Source organism: Periophthalmus magnuspinnatus, chromosome 19, assembly GCF_009829125.3.
Source record: "Periophthalmus magnuspinnatus isolate fPerMag1 chromosome 19, fPerMag1.2.pri, whole genome shotgun sequence".
NCBI lineage: Eukaryota > Metazoa > Chordata > Actinopteri > Gobiiformes > Gobiidae > Periophthalmus > Periophthalmus magnuspinnatus.
This window is the reverse complement of record NC_047144.1, coordinates 28,617,691-28,638,409: the sequence shown is the minus strand read 5'-3', so window position 1 is coordinate 28,638,409 and position 20,719 is coordinate 28,617,691. Positions and strand designations below refer to the sequence as shown.

At 41.2% G+C, this 20,719-nt stretch overlaps 1 pseudogene; it reads left to right on the top strand.

Annotated features, from left to right (window-relative positions):
- Positions 1-12,155: 12,155 nt before the first annotated feature.
- LOC117386949 (uncharacterized) lies at positions 12,156-13,885 on the top strand (annotated as a pseudogene).
- Positions 13,886-20,719: the final 6,834 nt, after the last annotated feature.

Below are 20,719 nucleotides of genomic sequence, written 5' to 3'. Positions count from 1 at the left end.
TTGCCCCGTAGCCCTTTCCAGCCTTGTGGAGGTCTACAGTTTTGTCTCTTGTGCATTTTGACAGTTCTTTGGTCTTGGTCATGTTAATAGTTGGAGTGTTACTGATTGTATGGAGTGGACAGGTGTCTTTATGCAGCTAACGACCTCAAACAGGAGCTTCTAATTTAGGATAATAAGTGACGTGGAGGTGGACTTTTTAAACGTGGACTAACAGGTCTTTGAGGGTGAGTATTCTAGCTGATAGACCGGTGTTCAAATACTTATTTGCAGCAGTAACATACAAATAAATTATTTAAAAAATCATACAATGTGATTTCCAGGTTTTTTGTTTATATTATGTCTCTCACAGTGGAGATGGCACCTAAGATGAAAATTTCAGACTCCTCCATTATTTCTAAGTGGGAGAACTTGCAACATCACAGGGTGTCCAAATACTTATTTGCCTCACTGTATATAATAATTGTAAAAAAATAAAAATAAAGCTATGACTACTGCGGATTTCGCCTATTGCGGGTTATTTTTCAAATGTAACCCCGGTAATAAATGATGGACCACTGTATTGTGGTTATTGTATTAAAGGTTGTGTGGTAATTACTTCAGAATCAACTTTAGAGGGTGCTATGTATGTATGTCAAAGCCATACCAGCAGCTACTGGAACTACTGGAATAAGGCTGCCTGGGATCCAGAATTCACACGTCTTTAATACTTCACAAAGATGTGAGTCAGGTCCCCAATGAATCTCACCATCTTCAGATGGACATCATTGACAGGTGGATTAGCCCGTCAGGGACATGCACGGTCTGTCCATATCCAAAAAAAAAAAAAAAAAAAAATGAAAAAAATCACAAGGGTCTACAAAGCACGAAACTCTGTTAATCTGAGGTGAGAGAAATTTTATTTTATTTGAAAATGACAGGTAACCAGTGAGCTCCTTCATTTCACATGCGTCTCACATCTGATTGCACGATCACATTTGGCTGGATTTGAGACGCAAGGGAGGGCATGCTAACCACACTGATATCTATCTGTAAAATAAATACAGAGAGATATAATTCTGGATTTGCCAAGCAAGGAATAAGGTTTATTTCATATTTTTTATTTATTTATTTTAAAGGCACAGTGCATATTAATGAACACCTACAAATATGAATGATAGGTGTGGATTATTTAGCGAAGATGCTCATTTCTATCTGTTGGATCTAGGTTACACAGAAAATAATTAATAAACATATAGATCATTTAAAATGCCCACAGATGTGCTGTTTGGCAAATAACTTAAATTCCCCACTAAGTCATTTAAATAATTTCCAGCCACACTGAAGCCGCACCCAGAGACCAAAGTGTCAAAATTGCGTGAGAAGAGATTTATTGGAATTAAATGGTATGATTTTGTCGTTTGTGCCAATGGTGGAACATAATGAAGTAAAAGTAGTAAAGTACTGTACTTAAGTAAACATTTTAGGTATCTGTACTTTACTTAAGTACCTGTGTAATCCCTGAGTTGTCCCGGTATGAGCCATAGTAAAAGAAAAAAATTTAATCTGTCAATTGAACAAAAAGTTGTAGGAGTGAAGACATTTTGCTGTGTGTGCCTGAGGGGCCAGTAGCCTCCCCTAGAGAGACCACTGCTCCTCCATAGTGCTCTATTTTGACTAAAAAAAGTTTATTATCTTTATTTATTTATTTATCTTTATTTATACAAGGGACCCAATGAGAGCACTTGGGCTCTCTTTGAAAAAACAATCAAAACAAATAAGTCCATATAAAACATCAAAAACAGTTACAGGTGTGTGTTCAAATGGCAGTGTGTTCAAAATGAGACAATTATAAAAGAATTCCATATTAGGGGCTAACTACATTCAAACTTGTAGTTTCTCTTAGGTAGTTTTTTTCATGTGATATTTTTATTGCTGTATTTTTTTGCTCCTGTAACTGTATTTTCACTTAAGTAACAAAACTGAGTACTTCTTCCACTGCTGGTTTGTGCCAATAATGATACTCTATGTTTGTGCAGTACATTTACAGAGGTGAGCAAATTTTGCTTTTACACTTACCTTCCAAAAGACCAAACGTTACACAATCAGAGTAAACTAGTCAAATATTGTTGTACAGATAATGTAATGATCATGTATTACTAATTGGTATTTGTACATGATGAAGTCATATTACTTTACTTTTTTTTTTTTTTTTTCTGTTTTGTAGCCAATCAGACGTCTGAATGTGCTCCTCTGGAAAAAAATGGCTGATCTATTGCAGCCCAAATCCCAGCACTTGATATGTACGTGTATTCTAGTGCTTGTGTGGGCCTCCTTTAGTTAAAGCTGGGAGACTGCACTTTCAAATAACATTACCTTTCTATGGAGCCAGGAGGTAGAACTTGTGATTGTGTTAAAGCACCCAGGCTATGCTGTGTGTTAATTAGTTTTGCGTTCAGGTTTTATTGCAAATGGTTTCTAAGTATGGATGTGAATGTTTTTGCAAATGTGTTAACTTGATCTCAAGTTATACCAGAATGGGTTTTATAACTTCACTAATAAGCTATTAGACAACAAATATTTAAAGGTGCGCTATGTAACTTTTCTTGTAGAGGGTCCATCATTTGCTTGTCTCCACAGAAATGTTGCTGCTTTGTTTGGAATATTCCACAGTATGGCATTAAATGTTTCTATGTTCAAGTAAACAAGGTCATGACACCAGGCCAAGTCACAGGTCAGATCTGTGGAGACGCGACCCCACTTGTGCCTTTAATACACTGTCTGGCCAAAAAAAAAGTCACCTTTGGACCTTTGGACCGCCTTAAGCTTTGATTACATCACACATTCGCTGTGGCATTGTTTCAATAAGCTTTTGCAATGTCACAAGATTTATTTCCATCCAGTGTTGCATTGATTTTTCACCCAGATCTTGCATTGATGATGGTTGAGTCTGACACTGCACAAAAGCTTCTCCAGCACATCTCAAACATTTTCAATGGGGTTAAGGTCTGGACTCTGTGGTGGACAATCCATGTGTGAAAATGATGTCTCATGCTCCTGAACCACTCTGTCACTATTTGAGCCCGATGAATCCTGACATTGTCGTCTTGGAATATGCATTATATACACTGATGGAATAACCTGGTCATTCAGTATATTCAGGTGTCAGCTGACCTCATTCTTTGAGCACAGACTTTTGCTGAACCTAGACCTGAACTGGACCTATTTGCTTAGTTAAATCCAGGTGGCGGCAAGGCAGTGTATTTTTTTATTGTAACACTTTCACAAGAGTACTTGTTTTTCTCAATTCTTACAAATGTCATACACACATTAGCTTTAATTAGATTTGATTACATTTAATTAGGCAAAATTACACACTTTAACTTTCATTAGATTGTAGGCAGAATTATTCACATCAGCTTTCTTTAGATTGTAGACAGAACTTTATAGATGAGCTTTCATTGAACTGTAAGAGTGCTGAAGTACTTGAGACCGGACCGTTTATTTAACGGTCTAGGTCTCATCTTGGTCTTGAGGGTGCTTGGACTCAGTCCAGGTCTGACACTAGATGAGTGAGATCACATTTCATTATGGCCGCTGCTGTTGGCAATATACTTGCTTGGAGCCAGTGGACTCTGCACGGCACATCACTCCACACACGGCCTGAGTGCAGCAGCATGTCATGTCGTCAAAGCCCTGGGTTAGACTTGGATTATCATCCTACCTGTCCCAGTGCCTCACATTAGCATGCTGCTCCTAGCCTTTCCCCTCTCTCTCTCCTCCCTGTGTATAGAGTACATAGGCTCCCTCATTACTCACATCTTAGAAGAGTGAACTAAAGACTAAACTCAAACCAAACTTAAGGTAGAGGACAGAGAGAGGTGAGCTGTAGTTTGCTCCATAAAATGTGCATATCCACTGTGTTTATCATGATGTGTGTTTGGTATGTGCAGAAGCTGTGTATAATATCACTGCAGTCTGTAAGATAATATCACTCCAGTTATGAATGTGAAACAATGTCATGGCGTGCATATCCAATCCCATGACCAATTATTTTAGAGACCTTCTTTGTAAAGTGAATGTGGGTTTGAAACTGTAGCTCCCAAACTGTGGGTGCACTCTAGTGACGTCATAACATTCTAAGACATGAACGTACGTAAAGCTGGGCGATATGGACAAAAATGCCTATCTAGATATACATTTTTCATCTATCATTTATCATATATCATTCTCGATATATAATATATGTCTCTATATTTTTAATGTAAAACACAATATCCTGAAGCCTGATAAATGAAAAGTAGAAATGCAAATCTACATAGACGAGGCACGTTTTGGAGATAACTGGCCCTCATTAAAACTAAATCCAACATAAAAGTAATAGTATTATGCATAACAGCTTCTCTGCCGTCAGTTATAAACCATTAGGGCATAATAATTTGCCTATTTCAACAGGTAAGTATAATTGATCAACTTCTCATTCGTTCTTGTTTATAAACTTTATTTCTTTCCTTTTTCTTGTTTTCATCAATTTTATTTGTCCTACTTGTGCATTTCTGTGACAGGGTTTATTTTTAAAAAGGTGGAAAATGAAAATACTGTACTGTACCGCATTAGCAGCATCTGCTAAGGCAGCACAGTGTAGCCTGCATTAGCAGCATCTGATCCTAATATTTTTGTTCCTCTGCTGTATTTTCTCAGGATTAAATTAGATCAATATTTATGATATACCCAAATTTATATCTTGCTCGACATATTGTAAATAACAATATATCACCCAGCTGTACTTGAATACTAACATCTTTTCCACTTAAATTATGAGACTTGAATTATAATTGCCATTCACTGACCTGGAGCTCTTTTAATATGAAAAGTTTTGGATAGTGTTGTGGGGGTATCTCACAGCCTTCTTGGCGGTGTCAGTGCTATTATTCACTTGTGTTGTTTAGAGAGAGTTACCCGCTGATCCCTCTGAAAGGTTATCTTCTTAAGCCGTGATCATTATTCTTTTATGAGCACTACCTGGGGTCATTGCGGTAAGCTCTCACAGATGAGAAGAAGCCAGAAAAGTACAAAGTTGTAAATCATACTTTTAAAACAAAATGGAATATCTGTGGTACAATGAGCTTTTTATGACAAATATTTTTCATTAGTGTACATCTTGGCCATTACAGGTTCTGGGTCTTTTGTTTCAACTCAGCACCATTCGGTCCCAGGACTCCCAAAACCCCCTTTTGAACTAAGCCTCAGACAGATATTTGTGAGTGAGTAATTCATGGTGCTTTTGTCACATACAGTGTGGCACAGTAATGAAAATTTGATCTAAGAATACTAACATGATAAAACATATATCAATATAACATTATAGGGGCTTATGTATTGTTATGTCAAGCATATGGCATTCCCAAGGAACATCCTCTTCATAAGCAGTTATACTGTAGCATTACTGTTTCATACATACGTGTCCTCAGGTATGAAGTAAACATGTCGACATCAAATGTAACTTTAATTAGTTTCAAAAATATTATGCATGAGACCAGGTTATAATTTGATGTTTTGGTTCCCAAGCTGATTATCCGATCAGAAAGCAGAATAAGCCTCATATGACTTTCTCATGTGGGTTGCCAGGTTCAGTGCTGAATCTGCACTACCTAAACCCCAGCATCTGCAGCCTCATATACCAAGAATGAGATAAACTTGCATGTGTCCTCTGTATGCTGTGCTATGGCACTGGCGACCCAGGTTCAGTTGTGATTGTAGTACCTTCTTTTTTTTTTTTTCTTTAATTTCAAGAGCACAGGTTACATACACTTCCTTTAAAGCTTCACCACATAACATTTCTGGCAGTGGACCCCCAACCTGCAATACATGGAGGCAGAAGTTCTAACTATCCATCCATCCATTTTCTTCCGCTTATCCGGGGCCGGGTCGCGGGGGCAGCAGTCTAAGCAGGGACTCCCAGACTTCCCTCACCCCGGACACGTCCTCCAGCTCCTCCGGTGGGACCCCAAGGCGATCCCAGGCCAGCCGAGAGACATAGTCCCTCCAGCGTGTCCTGGGTCTTCCCCGGGGCCTCCTCCCGGTGGGACATGCCCAGAACACCTCCCTAGGGAGGCGTCCAGGAGGCATCCTGAGCAGATGCCCGAGCCACCTCAGCTGGTTCCTCTCAACGTGTAGGAGCAGCGGCTCTACTCCGAGCTCCTCCTGTGTGACCGAGCTCCTCACCCTATCCCTAAGGGTGCGCCCGGCCACTCTGCGGAGGAAGCCCATTTCAGCCGCTTATATCGGCGATCTTGTCCTTTCGGTCATTACCCAAAGCTCATGACCATAGGTGAGGGTAGGAACGTAGATTGACCGGTAAATCGAGAGCTTCGCCTTCCGGCTCAGCTCCTTCTTTACCACAACGGACCGATACAGCGACCGCATCACTGCAGACGCTGCACCGATCCGCCTGTCAATCTCACGCTCCATCCTTCCCTCACTCGTGAACAAGACCCCGAGATACTTGAACTCCTCCACTTGGGGCAGAGACTCACCACCCACCCGGAGAGAGCAAACCACCTTTTTCCGGTCGAGAACCATGGCCTCGGATTTGGAGGAGCTGATTCTCATCCCAGCCGCTTCACACTCGGCTGCAAACCGCCCCAGTGCCTGCTGCAGGTCCTGGCTCGAAGAAGCCATCAGGACAACATCATCTGCAAACAGCAGAGATGAAATCCTGTGGTTCCCAAACCAGGCCCCCTCCGGCCCCTGACTGCGCCTAGAAAGTCTGTCCATAAATATAATGAAACAGAACCGGTGACAAAGGGCAGCCCTGGCGGAGTCCAACATGCACTGGGAACAGGTCTGACTTACTGCCGGCAATGCGAACACAGCTCCTGCTCCGGTCATACAGGGACCGGACAGCCCTTAGCAAAGAGCCCCGGACCCCATACTCCCAGAGCACCCCCCAAAGGACACCACGAGGGACACGGTCGAATGCCTTCTCCAGATCCACAAAACACATGTGGACTGGTTGGGCATACTCCCATGAGCCCTTGAGGACCCGATGGAGAGTATAGAGCTGGTCCAGTGTTCCACGACCAGGACGAAAACCACATTGCTCCTCCTGAATCCGAGGTTCGACTATCGGTCGGATTCTCCTCTCCAGCACCCTGGAATAGACCTTACCGGGAAGGCTGAGGAGTGTGATTCCCCTGTAATTGGAACACACCCTCCGGTCCCCCTTTTTATACAGAGGGACCACCACCCCGGTCTGCCATTCCACAGGTACTGTCCCCGACCGCCACGCGATGTTGCAGAGACGTGTCAGCCAAGACAGTCCCACAACATCCAGAGACTTGAGGTACTCAGGACGGATCTCATCCACCCCCGGAGCCTTGCCACCGAGGAGCTTGCCAACCACCTCAGTGACTTCAGCCAGGGTGATGGACGAGTCCGCCTCTGGGTCCCCAGTTTCTGCTTCCTCCTCGGAAGACGTGACAGTGGGATTGAGGAGATCCTCAAAGTATTCCTTCCACCGCCCGACAACATCCCCAGTCGAGGTCAGCAGCTCTCCACCCGCACTGTAAACAGTGTTGGTGAAGCACTGCTTTCCCCTCCTGAGGCGTCGGACGGTTTGCCAGAATCTCTTTGAGGCCGTCCGATAGTCCTCCTCCATGGCCTCCCCGAACTCCTCCCAACCCCGAGTTTTTGCCTCTGTGACTGCCCGAGCCGCGGCACGCTTGGCCCGCCAGTACTCATCAGCTGCCTCAGGAGTCCCACGAGCCAACAAGGCTCGATAGGACTCCTTCTTCAGCTTGACGGCATCCCTTACTTCCGGTGTCCACCACCGGGTTCGGGGATTGCCGCCGCGACAAGCACCACAGACCTTACGACCACAGCTACAAGCAGCCGCATCAACAATAGAGGTGGAGAACATGGCCCACTCGGAGTCCATGTCTCCAACCTCCCCCGGGATCAGGGAGAAGCTCTCCCGGAGGTGGGAGTTGAAGACCCCCCTGACAGAGGGCTCCGCCAGACGTTCCCAGCAGACCCTCACAATACGCTTGGGCCTGCCAGGTCTGTCCGGCTTCCTCCTCCGCCAGCGGATCCAACTCACCACCAGGTGGTGATCAGTTGACAGCTCAGCCCCTCTCTTCACCCGAGTGTCCAAGACACGCGGTCGGAGGTCAGATGACACGACAACAAAGTCGATCATCGACCTCCGACCTAGAGTGTCCTGGTGCCATGTGCACCGATGGACACCCTTGTGCTCGAACATGGTGTTTGTTATGGACAAGCTGTGACTAGCACAGAAGTCCAATAACAAAACACCGCTCGGGTTCAGATCGGGGAGGCCGTTCCTCCCAATCACGCCCCTCCAAGTGTCACTGTCGTTACCCACATGGGCGTTGAAGTCCCCCAGGAGAACAACGGAGTCCCCGGTTGGTGCACTGTCTAGTACCCCTCCCAGGGACTCCAAGAAGGCCGGGTACTCTGCACTGCTGTTTGGCCCGTAGGCCGACACAACAGTGAGAGACCTGTCCCCGACCCGAAGGCGCAGGGACGCGACCCTCTCGTTCACCGGAGTGAACCCCAACACGCAGCGGCTGAGCTGTGGGGCAATGAGCAAGCCCACACCAGCTCGCCGCCGCTCCCCGCGGGCAACGCCAGAGAAATGGAGAGTCCAACCCCTCTCAAGAAGATGGGTTCCAGAGCCCAAGCTGTGCGTGGAGGTGAGGCCGACTATATCTAGCCGGTAACGCTCAACCTCCCGCACAAGCTCAGGCTCCTTCCCCCCCAGCGAGGTGACATTCCATGTCCCCAGAGCTAGTCTCCATGTCCGGAGATCCGGTCGTTGAGGTCCCCGCCTTCGACTGCTACCCGGATCTCTCCGCACCCGCCCCTCATGGCTCCTCCCGCAGGTGGTGGGTCCACGGGAGGACGGCCCCACGTCGTTTCTTCGGGCTGGGCCCGACCGGGCCCCGTGGGGAAAGGCCCGGCCACCAGGCGCTCGCTGCCGAGCACCCACCCCAGGCCTGGCTCCAGGGTGGGGCCCCGGTAACGCCAGTCCGGGCGACGTAACTGGCCTTGATCTTTTACTTTCCATGATGGGCTTCTGAAGCCCATCATGGAGCTTCTAACTATACTTTGGAAAATTCTAAATGCAATAGTCAAAGTGAAGGTATTACACTTCTGTGGGGTATTTAATGCTTTGAAAATGCTATGCTGAAAACAACATATTAACATGTTTAATAAGTTTCGGTTTCGTTTTTCTTTGAGTACCCCCTCCCTTTGCCCCCCACATTAAGTCACTCCCCTTTCAACGCACTATCATATTACAATCAGTGTGCATCCCACTAAGGAAACTACTGCATACTGCATCAGGTTTGTGAAGTTGCAGTGTACTGTTTTGTATCATGCTTTTGTATATTTATGGAAATTGCCCTGTAGGAGCATGGGTGATATTGACTTGTGGGCTGAGCATTGGACTGAATCGAACTGTGCCTGGGAGAGACCACTCAATCATGCACGGATGGCATATAAAACAAATTTGGCATGTTGTATTTTTTGTGTTATGAATGTTATTTGAATAAGGACAGATACAACAAACACAGAATAACCACTGAGTAATCTGATGTGGGTATCGCAGTGTTTATACCTTATTATAATTCACAACACCAGTCCCCAGAAGGTCTTTTAAAACTGTTCAAATTTCACTAAAAACAGTGGGAGTTGTTGTAGAAAAAAGTATTAAATACAACAAGTTTGTCAAGAGAATCAAATATACAAACTCACGCCCTCATGCTTCACATTTCTCAACACCCTTTCTCTGTTTTTGATGAGGGAACAATGTTATAACATGGTAGAATGCTCCAAAAAGTCAATTTGGCATAATAACCCCTCTTTAGGTTTTATGCCATATCATAAAAGGCCCGGCCACCAGACGCTTGCTGTTGAGCACTCCAGGTCTGGCTGCAGGGTGGGGCCCCAGTGATGTCAATCTGGATGTAGTAAGTAACTGGCCTCGATGTGGTACTGATCATAAAGGGCTTATCATTTCACTGTAAAAGTCAACTTTATGGCCTTTGTTAGTGACGGGACTTCCGGCTCTTTTATGAGATCCGACTCTTTTGGATTCATTAATTTCAAAAAGCCATTCAAACGACTGGCTCTTTTTATATTTATGTATATGACAGAAGCCAGTGTGAGAACTCAGTTTATATACTCAGTAACCACAGAGAGAGATGACCAAGTCTCAGATGTGTTTAAAATGGGAGTGGGGGAGTGTTTACCTTTGGAATTATGCTTTATGATGCCATATATATATATATATATATATATGTGTGTGTGTGTGTGTGTGTGTGTGTGGGTGGGTGTGTGTATATATGTATATGTATATATGTATGTATGTATGTATATATATATATATATATATATATATATATATATATATATATATGGCATATATGTGTGTGTGTGTGTGTATATATGTATATGTATATATGTATGTGTATATATATATATATATATATATATATATATATATATATGTGTATGTGGCGCTGTGGAGCAATATAATGTCTGACCCATGTAAATTGTATATCATTGCATTCAGAACAAGATTTTCAACTAAATGTATATTAATGCTGGGAAATAGGACACGTTTGAGTTACGGGCCATTTAAAACTTCAAAAAACATATTTTTTCTTTGCAGGCTGGCCACACCCACATTTTATGACTTAGAAAAATTCAAGGGAGTTCCCTATAATCCCACATGGGTCTTGTTCATTTTGACCAATTTGCAAGTTTCTTGAATGAAAATCCATGGCGTAAAAAATTCAAATGTGAGAGTGAAAATTGAAAAAAAATGGGATTCCGCCCACAATGGCCAACTTCCTGTAGGGTTTAGGGTGGGGTCATAATATAATTTTTGCTTGTCTTGACATGTTCTATGTTTGTACCAAATTTCATTTGTCTACTGTGAAAAAGGCCTTTCATTGCCATAATGTATTTTGACTTTTAAGGTGGCGCTATTGAGTCGTTTTGAAGCATACATTTTTTAGCACATTTTTCACCATTCTTGAATTTTAGGTCATAGCTGGATTAGTGTAGAGCATCTATTTAGTCTACAACAAAGTGCAGTACTCTGAACCCTATTCATTTCAAAGACACATTTATTATGTTACCACGGTAACATGGTTGCAAATAGAGGTATGTTCTCATTAACTTTTTTGTTCAGTATGGCAGTAGGGAGGTCCATGCCAAATTTCAAATGTTTTTAACAAAATAATTTTTTTGGGTCTCATTCAAAAGTTCAAGGGGGCGCTGTGGACTCTCAATATTTATATCATTGTTAGCCCCACTATCCTATCGTTGCTGGCAAACTGGAGAAAATTTGGATAAATGCAGTTTCATCAGTTATTTAAAAATAACACTTTTAAAAACTTTTCCGATTTAATTGAAGAATTTGGAATACTAAAGCATGATTTTTATAGGTTTTTACAAATGTGTCATTGTATTACTACTTTGATTCATCAAAAACGTTTGGCAATGGAGGTGTCAGAGTAAGAGAATATGCTATTAAAATTCAAATCTTTGAAGGGGTAACTCCAAGGGTCTATACATTTCCAGCTAAACAAGAGGAGTCACCTCTTCCTTCTCTAACATATATATGGCAAAAAGATCTGGGTGTTGAACTAAATGACGAGCAGTGGAGTAAAATTACTAATGGTGTCTTTCTGAAAATGTCAAGCAATAGAATATTAGAGCAAAACTATAAATTTTTGCACAGAGTATATGTGACCCCACTCAGGATAAGTAAAATGTTTTCTAGCTTGTCTCCTAAATGTAACAGATGTAAATCTCATACAGGTTCTTATTTTCACATGTTTTGGGAGTGTACTCATTTAAAAGAGTTCTGGAGTTTAATACACGACCTTACTGTTAAAATTGCTAAAAAAAAATCCCTTGAGACATCTCCTATTAGAAGTCTGTTTGGCGTAGAATATGATATAGAAATGAATTCAATCCTACAGAAACAACTGGGTATCATATCATATTTATCAAAAAATGTATTCTATTAAATTGGAATACAGACAATCCCCCTACATTTGGAATATTTAGACAACTTCTACTTGATATCTCTCATTTAGAGTATCAAACGTATGCATTAAAACATAGGACGGACTTATACAATGATTTATGGGGGTGCCTTATTGAACAATAAGCTTACAGAGGCAGAAGCTGGTGACCTGAGACTGAAAGTAACAGCCGCACTGAGCAGCGCCAAACCTCCTCCCTCCAACATAGCATCAGAGGAAAGGAAGGCTCTCACTGCTCTAGAAAAGGACCACAGCATCAACATTTTGACAGCTGACAAAGGGAGATGCACCGTGATCCTGAACTCAGCTGATTACAAGGCTAAAGTGAACAGCCTCCTCAGTGACACCACCACTTATGAACTGCTGAAACGAGACCCTACCAGTGGGTACAAGAAGAAAATCATAGACTGCTTACAGAAGCTGGAGAAGGAGGAAGCCATTGATAGACAGCTGTATTACAGTACCTCTCAGACCCATTGTATGTAGTGTTTATTCTGTCACATACAATGTGGCCAAACATCTGAAGACCATCCTGGCTCCTCTGGTGGGTAACACGGAGCACCATATTGAGAACACTGCTGAATTTGTGAGCAAAATCAAGCATCTTCAATTTGATTCAGATGAGACCATGGTCTCATTTGATGTGACCTCTCTTTTCACTCTTTTCCCCACATCAGTAGCAGTGGAGGTAGCAAAGAGGAGAATACTGCAGAATACTAAGCTAGAAGAAAGAACTAAACTCACACCGGACCAAATCTGCAAACTGCTGAAAATTTGTCTCAATACCACATATTTCCAGTTTAGAGGAAACTTCTACAGGCAAATCCACGGCTGTGCCATGGGCTCACCTGTCTCTCCTATCATGGCTAATTTATACATGGAAAAATTTGAACAGGAGGCTTTGGCCTCATTTCCAGGTACACCACCCACACATTGGTTTCGATATGTGGATGACAACTGGACTAAAATCAAAATTCAGGATCTGGAGCCTTTTACTGCATATATTAATGCTGTGGATCCAAACATCAAGTTCACACGGGTTGAAGCCAAGGAGAACAAACTGGCCTTTTTAGATTGTGCAGTAACAATAGGAGAGGACAGGCGACTCCAGGTAGAAGTTTACAGGAAGCCCACACATACGGATCAATACCTGCTGTTTGATTCACACCATCCACTGCAGCACAAACTCGGAGTGATCCAGACACTACAACACAGAGCTCAAATGGTGCCTACAAACACAGAGGGAAAAGTAAAGGAGGAGCAACATGTGGAGAAAGCCCTCTTTGCTTGTGGATATCCAAAATAGGCCTTCAATAGATCGAAGAGAGCTAAAAAACAGGACAACAGGGAATCTGAACCTAGAAGGAGAGGTGTTACCATCCCTTACACTGCGGGTGTGTCTGAAAAACTTCAGAGAATCTTCAGACAGTATGAGATTCCTGTCTTTTTCAAACCCACAAACACTTTAAGGCAAAAATTGGTTGACCCTAAGGACAAAACCCCGAGCCATAAACAAAGTAATGTGGTCTACTCCATCCAGTGTAGTGAAGAGTGCAGTGAGCATTACATTGAAGAAACTAAACAGCTGCTCCATAAGAGGATGTACCAACACCGGCGTGAGAGTTCACCTGGACCCCAGTCTGCCGTGCATCTCCATCTCAAAGCCACTAAACCACTCCTTTGAAGATAGTGAAGTTCAGATCTTAGCCAGAGAAAAGAAATGGTTTGAGAGAGGAGTTAAAGAAGCTATTTTTGTTAGGAAAGAGAATTCTTCCTTAAACAGAAATGGAGGCCTGAGACATAATCTCTCTCCCATCTACAACTCCATCCTCAGACCCAGAACAATGAGAACAATAGCAGGGTCATTAAGGGCTGAATAGGGTTGTTTCAGCTGAAACTGGAGACAATAGCTGTTTACAGTTTCAGTGTAGTTAGCCCCTCCCCTCAGATAGATTTAAAGGCAGTGGCCACCAGCATTTTGACCAGAACTGAAGAAGCGGCTTGGATGAGCAGTGAAACGTCTTCACTCCTACAAGATTTGTCCAATTGACAGATTTAACTTCATTCTTTTGTCACTTGTTGACTGTTACTTCAAACTAAATATTAAGTAGGAGTAAAGATACAGTTGTTCAAAAAGTAAAATGTAACTGAGTACTACACATCTGTGCTCATAGACTTCCTCACAGTGGGAAAAGTAACCAAAACTGTATACTCCAGTACTGTTACTTCAAACTTAAGATGTGCTCATAGAAGTTTGTTTTTCAGGGGTTGTGATCGTTGATGGATGTTTGGTCACAGGACGGACTGTTCACATCCCAGAGGAGACGTCAGAGGAGCCTCTAATCCCACATGGGCCTAGTTCATTTTCTCCAATTTGCAAGTTTCTTGAATAAAAATTCACAGTGTAAAAAATTCAAATGTGAGAGTTACAATTTTGAAAAAAATGGGTTCTGCCCACAATGGCCGACTTCCTGTAGGGTTTAGGGTGGGGTCATAATATCATTTTTTACTTTACAAATTTCATTTGTCTATGATAAAAAAGGTCTCTCATAGATGTAATGTATTTTGATTTTTGAGGTGGCGTTATTGAGTCATTTTGAAACATACATTTTTTTGCACGTGAAAATACAAAATTTGTTGCCAATCTTGAATTTTAGGCCATAGTTGGATTAGTGTAGAACATCTATTTAGTCTACAACAAAGTCCAGTACTCTGAACCCCATGTATTTAAATGACACATTTATTATGTTACCACGGTAACATAGTTGCAGACAGAGGTATGTTCTCGTTGGCTTTTTTGTTCAGTTTGTCAAGCCAAATGTCCATGGCGAATTTCAAATTATTTTGACGAAGTAATTTTTTTGGTCCTATTCAAAAGTTCAAGGGGGGGCGCTGTGGAGAAATATAATGTCTGACCCATTTAAATTTATATTATTACATTAAGAACAAGATTTTGAACAAAATGTACATTAATGCCGGGAAATAGGACACTGCATGTTTGAGTTACGGGCTATTTAAAACTTCAAAAAACATCTTTTTTCTTTGCAGGCTGGACACACCCACATTATTAAAAAAAATTCAGGAAAGTTGCCTATAATCCCACATGGGTCTAGTTCATTTTGATCAATTTGCAAGATTCTTGAATGAAAATTAGAGGTGCAAAAAATTCAAATTTGAGAGGTAAAATTTTGAAAAAATGGGGTTTCACAATGGCCGACTTCCTGTAGGGTTTAGGGTGGGGGTTTTGAACATTAATACATTTTTCACCAAACTTTAATTTTGGGTCCAATAAAACTGACTTTTCATTAATGTTCAGGGGGTCAAAAATGGCTTCAATCTGGCACGTATTATAATAATAATAATGGAAATGTTTTTTTCCACTCATTATTTTTCTCCTAAACCATAAAAGCTACAGTCATGTGGCTTTCAAGAGGGCGCTAGAGAGCCATTTTGTAAAATAGTGCCATGATTTGCATATCATTGCGTTCAGCTCACAAATATGCATAAATGCTGTATTAGCGTTTTCCTAACAAAAAATGTGTGAAAGAGAAATATTGTATTGAAATATTCCAAAAATTGCGATTTTGTTGAAAATTTACCATAACCACACCCAAAGTCATCAAAATGTAATTGATAATCTTTAATCACACATGGGTTTAGTAGGATTTGGCCAAATTTGATGTGTTTGTGATGAAAACTGTGCAAGGAGATGCCCTAAATGCGAGCGTGTGCACTTTTGTCATTCCCAGGTTTGATCCAATATGGCCGACCTCCTGTGCATTTTAGGGCGGGGCCATAATGTCATTTTTGTCATGTCCTGACATGTTCTATTTTTTGATGTGAGTTTCGGATTTTTATGTTGACTTTTTCCAAGTCGGGCTCCCGTTGGCCCAATGAAAATGAAAGTTTGAGGGGGCGTTACCGAATCGACGTTAGTTATTTTTTCTCTGGGTCTTCGGTGACAATTAGAGCTCGTCGAGTTCTAATATTTGACACCCCTCACTGCCATGTCGGAGCATGTTTACTACTTGATTTTTGCCATTTTCCATGCTCCGGACGCGGTTTTAATTAGGCCCTTGCCAGGATGTTGTCCCAGGCTTGGGCCTAATAAAAAAGAAACGTAAATGTAAAAGTGTGTCCAGACTTTTGACTGGTAGTGTATATTTTTTCTTATGGATAATCCCAGATTAAAGTCTGCTGATACCTTATTGTGAAACAGCTCCTCTCAAGTCTAGTTCACCCCTTTTACATCATTGTTTCATTCATTTTACAGAGACTGTTGACATGTATTTTTCTTTCACCATTCCAAAAAAAAAAAACTCTAAACATCCTTGTATTTTTGCTCAGCTTAGCATTTGGTTCTGTTTTAACACAGCAGGGGTCGCGACGTCGCCCCCTCTTGCTATTTTGGAGTAATTTGAACTCCTCTGGCTGTGCTGCTATCACACAGAAGACAGTTGTTACTATGGCTCATGCAACCACCATGGGATAATGATAAAGAGCAGCCAGCGGGGCCAAGTGACAAGCGCCTTCAAATGATTCATTAAGAAACACATCCCAACTGAGACAGGCGTTTCATAGCAGTATTTCCGCATTTGAGGTTAAGACGTAACACGCTGAGCTAGTGCTGGGTAGTTATGGTAGGTTGGGGAAGAAGACTTTTATTTTAGTTTTTCATATTTTCAGACTAATGTCTTCAAGAAGAGAGTGGTGGAGTGGATTGAGTGTTCACCCACTCACAAGAAAATTACCAGTTCCCAGTTACAGTAAATCAGCACTGTATCAGATTTAAAAAAAAAGAAAAAAAAAAAGAAAAACAGAAATACTTCATTTTAAACAGTTTAAACGGTCCAAAGGTATTCCTCACTTATATATTCCAAGTATCCTAATTATTTACCCCAATGAGCTTATGCACAACAAGACAGTTTTGCAAGAGTTTTGGGTGTGGTGGTGAAACGATCTACAACTGCTTGCGGTTGCGGCCCATATAGTGTACAGACCTAAAGGTTGCTAAAGGTTGCAACCTCAGTTAAAATGTTTGCACCCTCATTTCAAGTGCCAAAATAATGCCACTGAATGGAAGGGTATTATATTTGCACTCCTTTGAAACTCAAATGCACCAGGCCTGATAGTGTAATATGTATTATAAGGATGATTTAGCACAGTGGCTAAATAGAGATTGAGCAATTGTTGGGGTTTGATTTTCATCTAAATGTGTATCAAAGTTTGACTGATTTTGGTTTAAGTCCATACATTGTTACTGCATTATTTTAGCTCTAAAGTTGCCCTTGTCATAACGCAGGTCTTGCTAACAGTTAGCAACTGAAGTTTTACCTTCTTTTAAATGTTCAGCTTTGTGAAAACGTATGTATGTTGTCTTCTATAAGTACATTATAATACACATATACTACCTGTCAAAAGTTTGGACACACCATATCATTCATGTTTTTGATTTTTTTTCTTCATGTTTACTAGTTTCTACATTTTATACGCATACAAAAGCATGAAGATATCAAAAATATGATGCAAGATGTACAGCAAAGAAACAAAAGTGAAAATGTTTTTGTATTTTATATTCCAGTCCTCAAAGTATCCACCCTTTGCTTTGTTGACAGTAAAACCTTTATCCTTCTGTCATTGAGCTTCATGATGAAGTCTCCTGAAATGGTCATCACTTCAAAGCTGAGCCACATCAGAGTCAAGAAATGCTACAAGTGCAAGTACAAATAAATCAATAAATCAAGTTTTGAGTTGATTTGTGTTTATTTTTGTTTGCTACATTCCATATGTGTCATTCATAGTTTTGATGCCTTCAGTGAGAATCTAGAATGTACATAATCATAGAAATGAAGAAGAAACAACTATCAAAAAGTGTGTCCACGTGCATATGTTATTTTAAGTTGCACAAAAACATTAAATTAAACATTGACTATAAAATAAATACTTTTAATCAAAATTTCTACTTAAAAAAATACTTTAAAACCACTCAGATACAACTACAAACTGCATGTAGTTCAACCTCCAGAATTCATTCACTGAGCTGCAGAGGCTGCATTAGCAATATTGATTGGCTGCAAGTTCTGGGGTTTAGGTAGTGATGATTCAGATCAGAGACAGGCCTTTTAAGTTTAAACAAAACTGGATTTCAGCATTGCAATTGGCAAGCTAAATAAGAGACTAATGTGAGGCTCATTCTGCTTTCTGATTGGATGACCATATTATTACAGGAACAACCTGAGCATCAGTGGCAGTCTGTGCGAGTGTGGGGCCATGGGGGCATGGTAATGTATGGTATATGTATTCAATTCAATTCAATTCAATTCATTTATTTTTGTAACGCCCAAAATCACAACAACAGTTGTCTCGAAGGGCGTTCATGTTTTGGTTGATGGGGGAAACCGGAGTACCCGGAGGAAACCCATCCAGACACGGGGAGAAACATGAAAAACTCCACACAGAAAGGCCTGGTGACCCGGGGATCGAACCAACCTTCTTGAATGGAATGGAATAACAGTTTACTCTGTTGTCTTTTGTCTTGTTATTTAGCAGTTTCAGTTAAATGAAAGAGGCCTATAATTACCGCATTTACATTTTATATATATATGAAAAAACAAACAAACAAACAAGTAAACAAAAAACTATTGATTGCATGGCCAGGGAAACAAATCACAGTAGCTAATCACAAGAGTGCAAATTAGTCTATCTTACTACATATAATATATTATTCTTTATTATGATGATCATATACACCAAATTAATAATGGTTTGTTGTAAATGAAAAAAAACAATATATATATATATATATATATATATATATATATATATATATGTGTGTGTGTGGGGGGGGGTGTGGGGGTGTGTGTGCGTGCGTGCGTGTGGGTGTGGCCAGGTGTAAAATGAATAGATCAGACAGTAGATGTGGATCTTTTATTTCCCGACTGTCGCCAGCAAGAGAACAGCATAAAATTTTGGTTTTATTTAGCTTTTTTTCAAAAACAGTTTCTGTTCAGTAAAGATAAAAAACATACGACAAAAGACACCAGTGAAAAGACAGTAGTGGGCTTATCCTATAACAAAACATAGAATAACACTATTTAGTTTACATTCAAATAGCAATGGTACAATAGAAATGGAATTACAGTTTAACAGTGAACTTCAACTCACGTTAAAACAGCGGACAGACTGCCCAAAACAACTTAGCACATGGAAGTACCCTAGACAGTGCTATCTCCCTCTGAATCAATCACAAATGTACAAGATCGGTCGCAAAATAATAAAACATTCTTAAAATTCAAAACAATTACATTGAATTAATTTGAAATTAACACTCACGCCGTCACGCAGCTTCCGTTACGTGAACCGTTACGGTTTTCACAGGATGGTAAATCTGAATCTCAATCCTTGGGTCTACAACTAAATGAATAATCTTAAAATAGGATACTCATTACAGCATTGCTTATCAATATTAAAGATTATTTTTGTGCTCAAAACCCATTCAAACTCACATTTTTACTCCTCACACACACCGGCCGTGTCTCAATTCGCCAAATGCACCTTTTGAAGGTGCCCTTCGAAGTACTCCTCAAAGTGTAGTTTGAAACTTCCGGACGAGAATGTGTCCTCCTCAGTGTAGCCGCCATCTTGCTGCAGTGGGACAGGCCTACACCATGGACCACACTTCCACCGCTGTCTTTGAGCGTACGATACGTAGCTTACGTTAAGCCTACTAACTGTGACGGCTGGTGATTAATTAGCTATACGCCGTTGATGCACTAAAGGTGTAAAATGGACACTAAATTAATGATATTTCTATTTTTCATAATTTAATAGAAGAAAAGTTAAGGCGTCATCAATAGGTAAATTTAAGGTTCCAGGTGATTGTTTTCCCAATTGTAGGTACTTCATAACTTTAACCAAATATACCTTCTTAATACGCTATAACAGAGACAGAGGTAACCAATATAATTTTTACATTCATAGTCTATAAACCAGAGTTTATAAACCAACATTTATTAGTTGTGCAAAGTGGAATGTTGTGTATTTTAATGGTCTGGTATTTGGGCCAGGTTTGATTTGATCCATGGCTAAATCACTTTAATACCAGTAGAGGGCGCTGTTTACCTTCTATCCCATGCCAGTTAATTTAATCTTATTATTGTTATTACTGCAATAATAACTTAATAATGATAATAATGTATTATTATTGTCATGGAATAACTGCACATACCTTTATTCAATGTAACTGTTTCTTTCCCCAAACCAGCCCCGAAGAATGTACTGCAAAATTAACCTGAGTGTGCGAGTGCTGGAAAGGTTCTTTAATCATGAAGACACACGGCCTGACGTTCGGCTGAGCAGGGAATCCTTGGCAGTGCTAATGTGCTTTCTGGAGCTGGACCGACGGCACGGATGGGGTGCTGAGCTTGGTCTTGGTCTTCCTCTTCTGGCTGGCAAGTGGAACATCATACCAGGTGGTCTCCCGAGTGTTTGGGATACCACGCTCCACTGTCCACAGCATCGTCCACAGGGTCACTGGGGAGGTGGTGGCCCTGCGTCACAAAGTCCCTACCAATGATAACTTTGAGGCAGTGACCCTTGGGTTTGCACGGCTGGCGAGGCACAGGGCCTTTAGGAGAGCAGCTGGGGCAATAGATGGC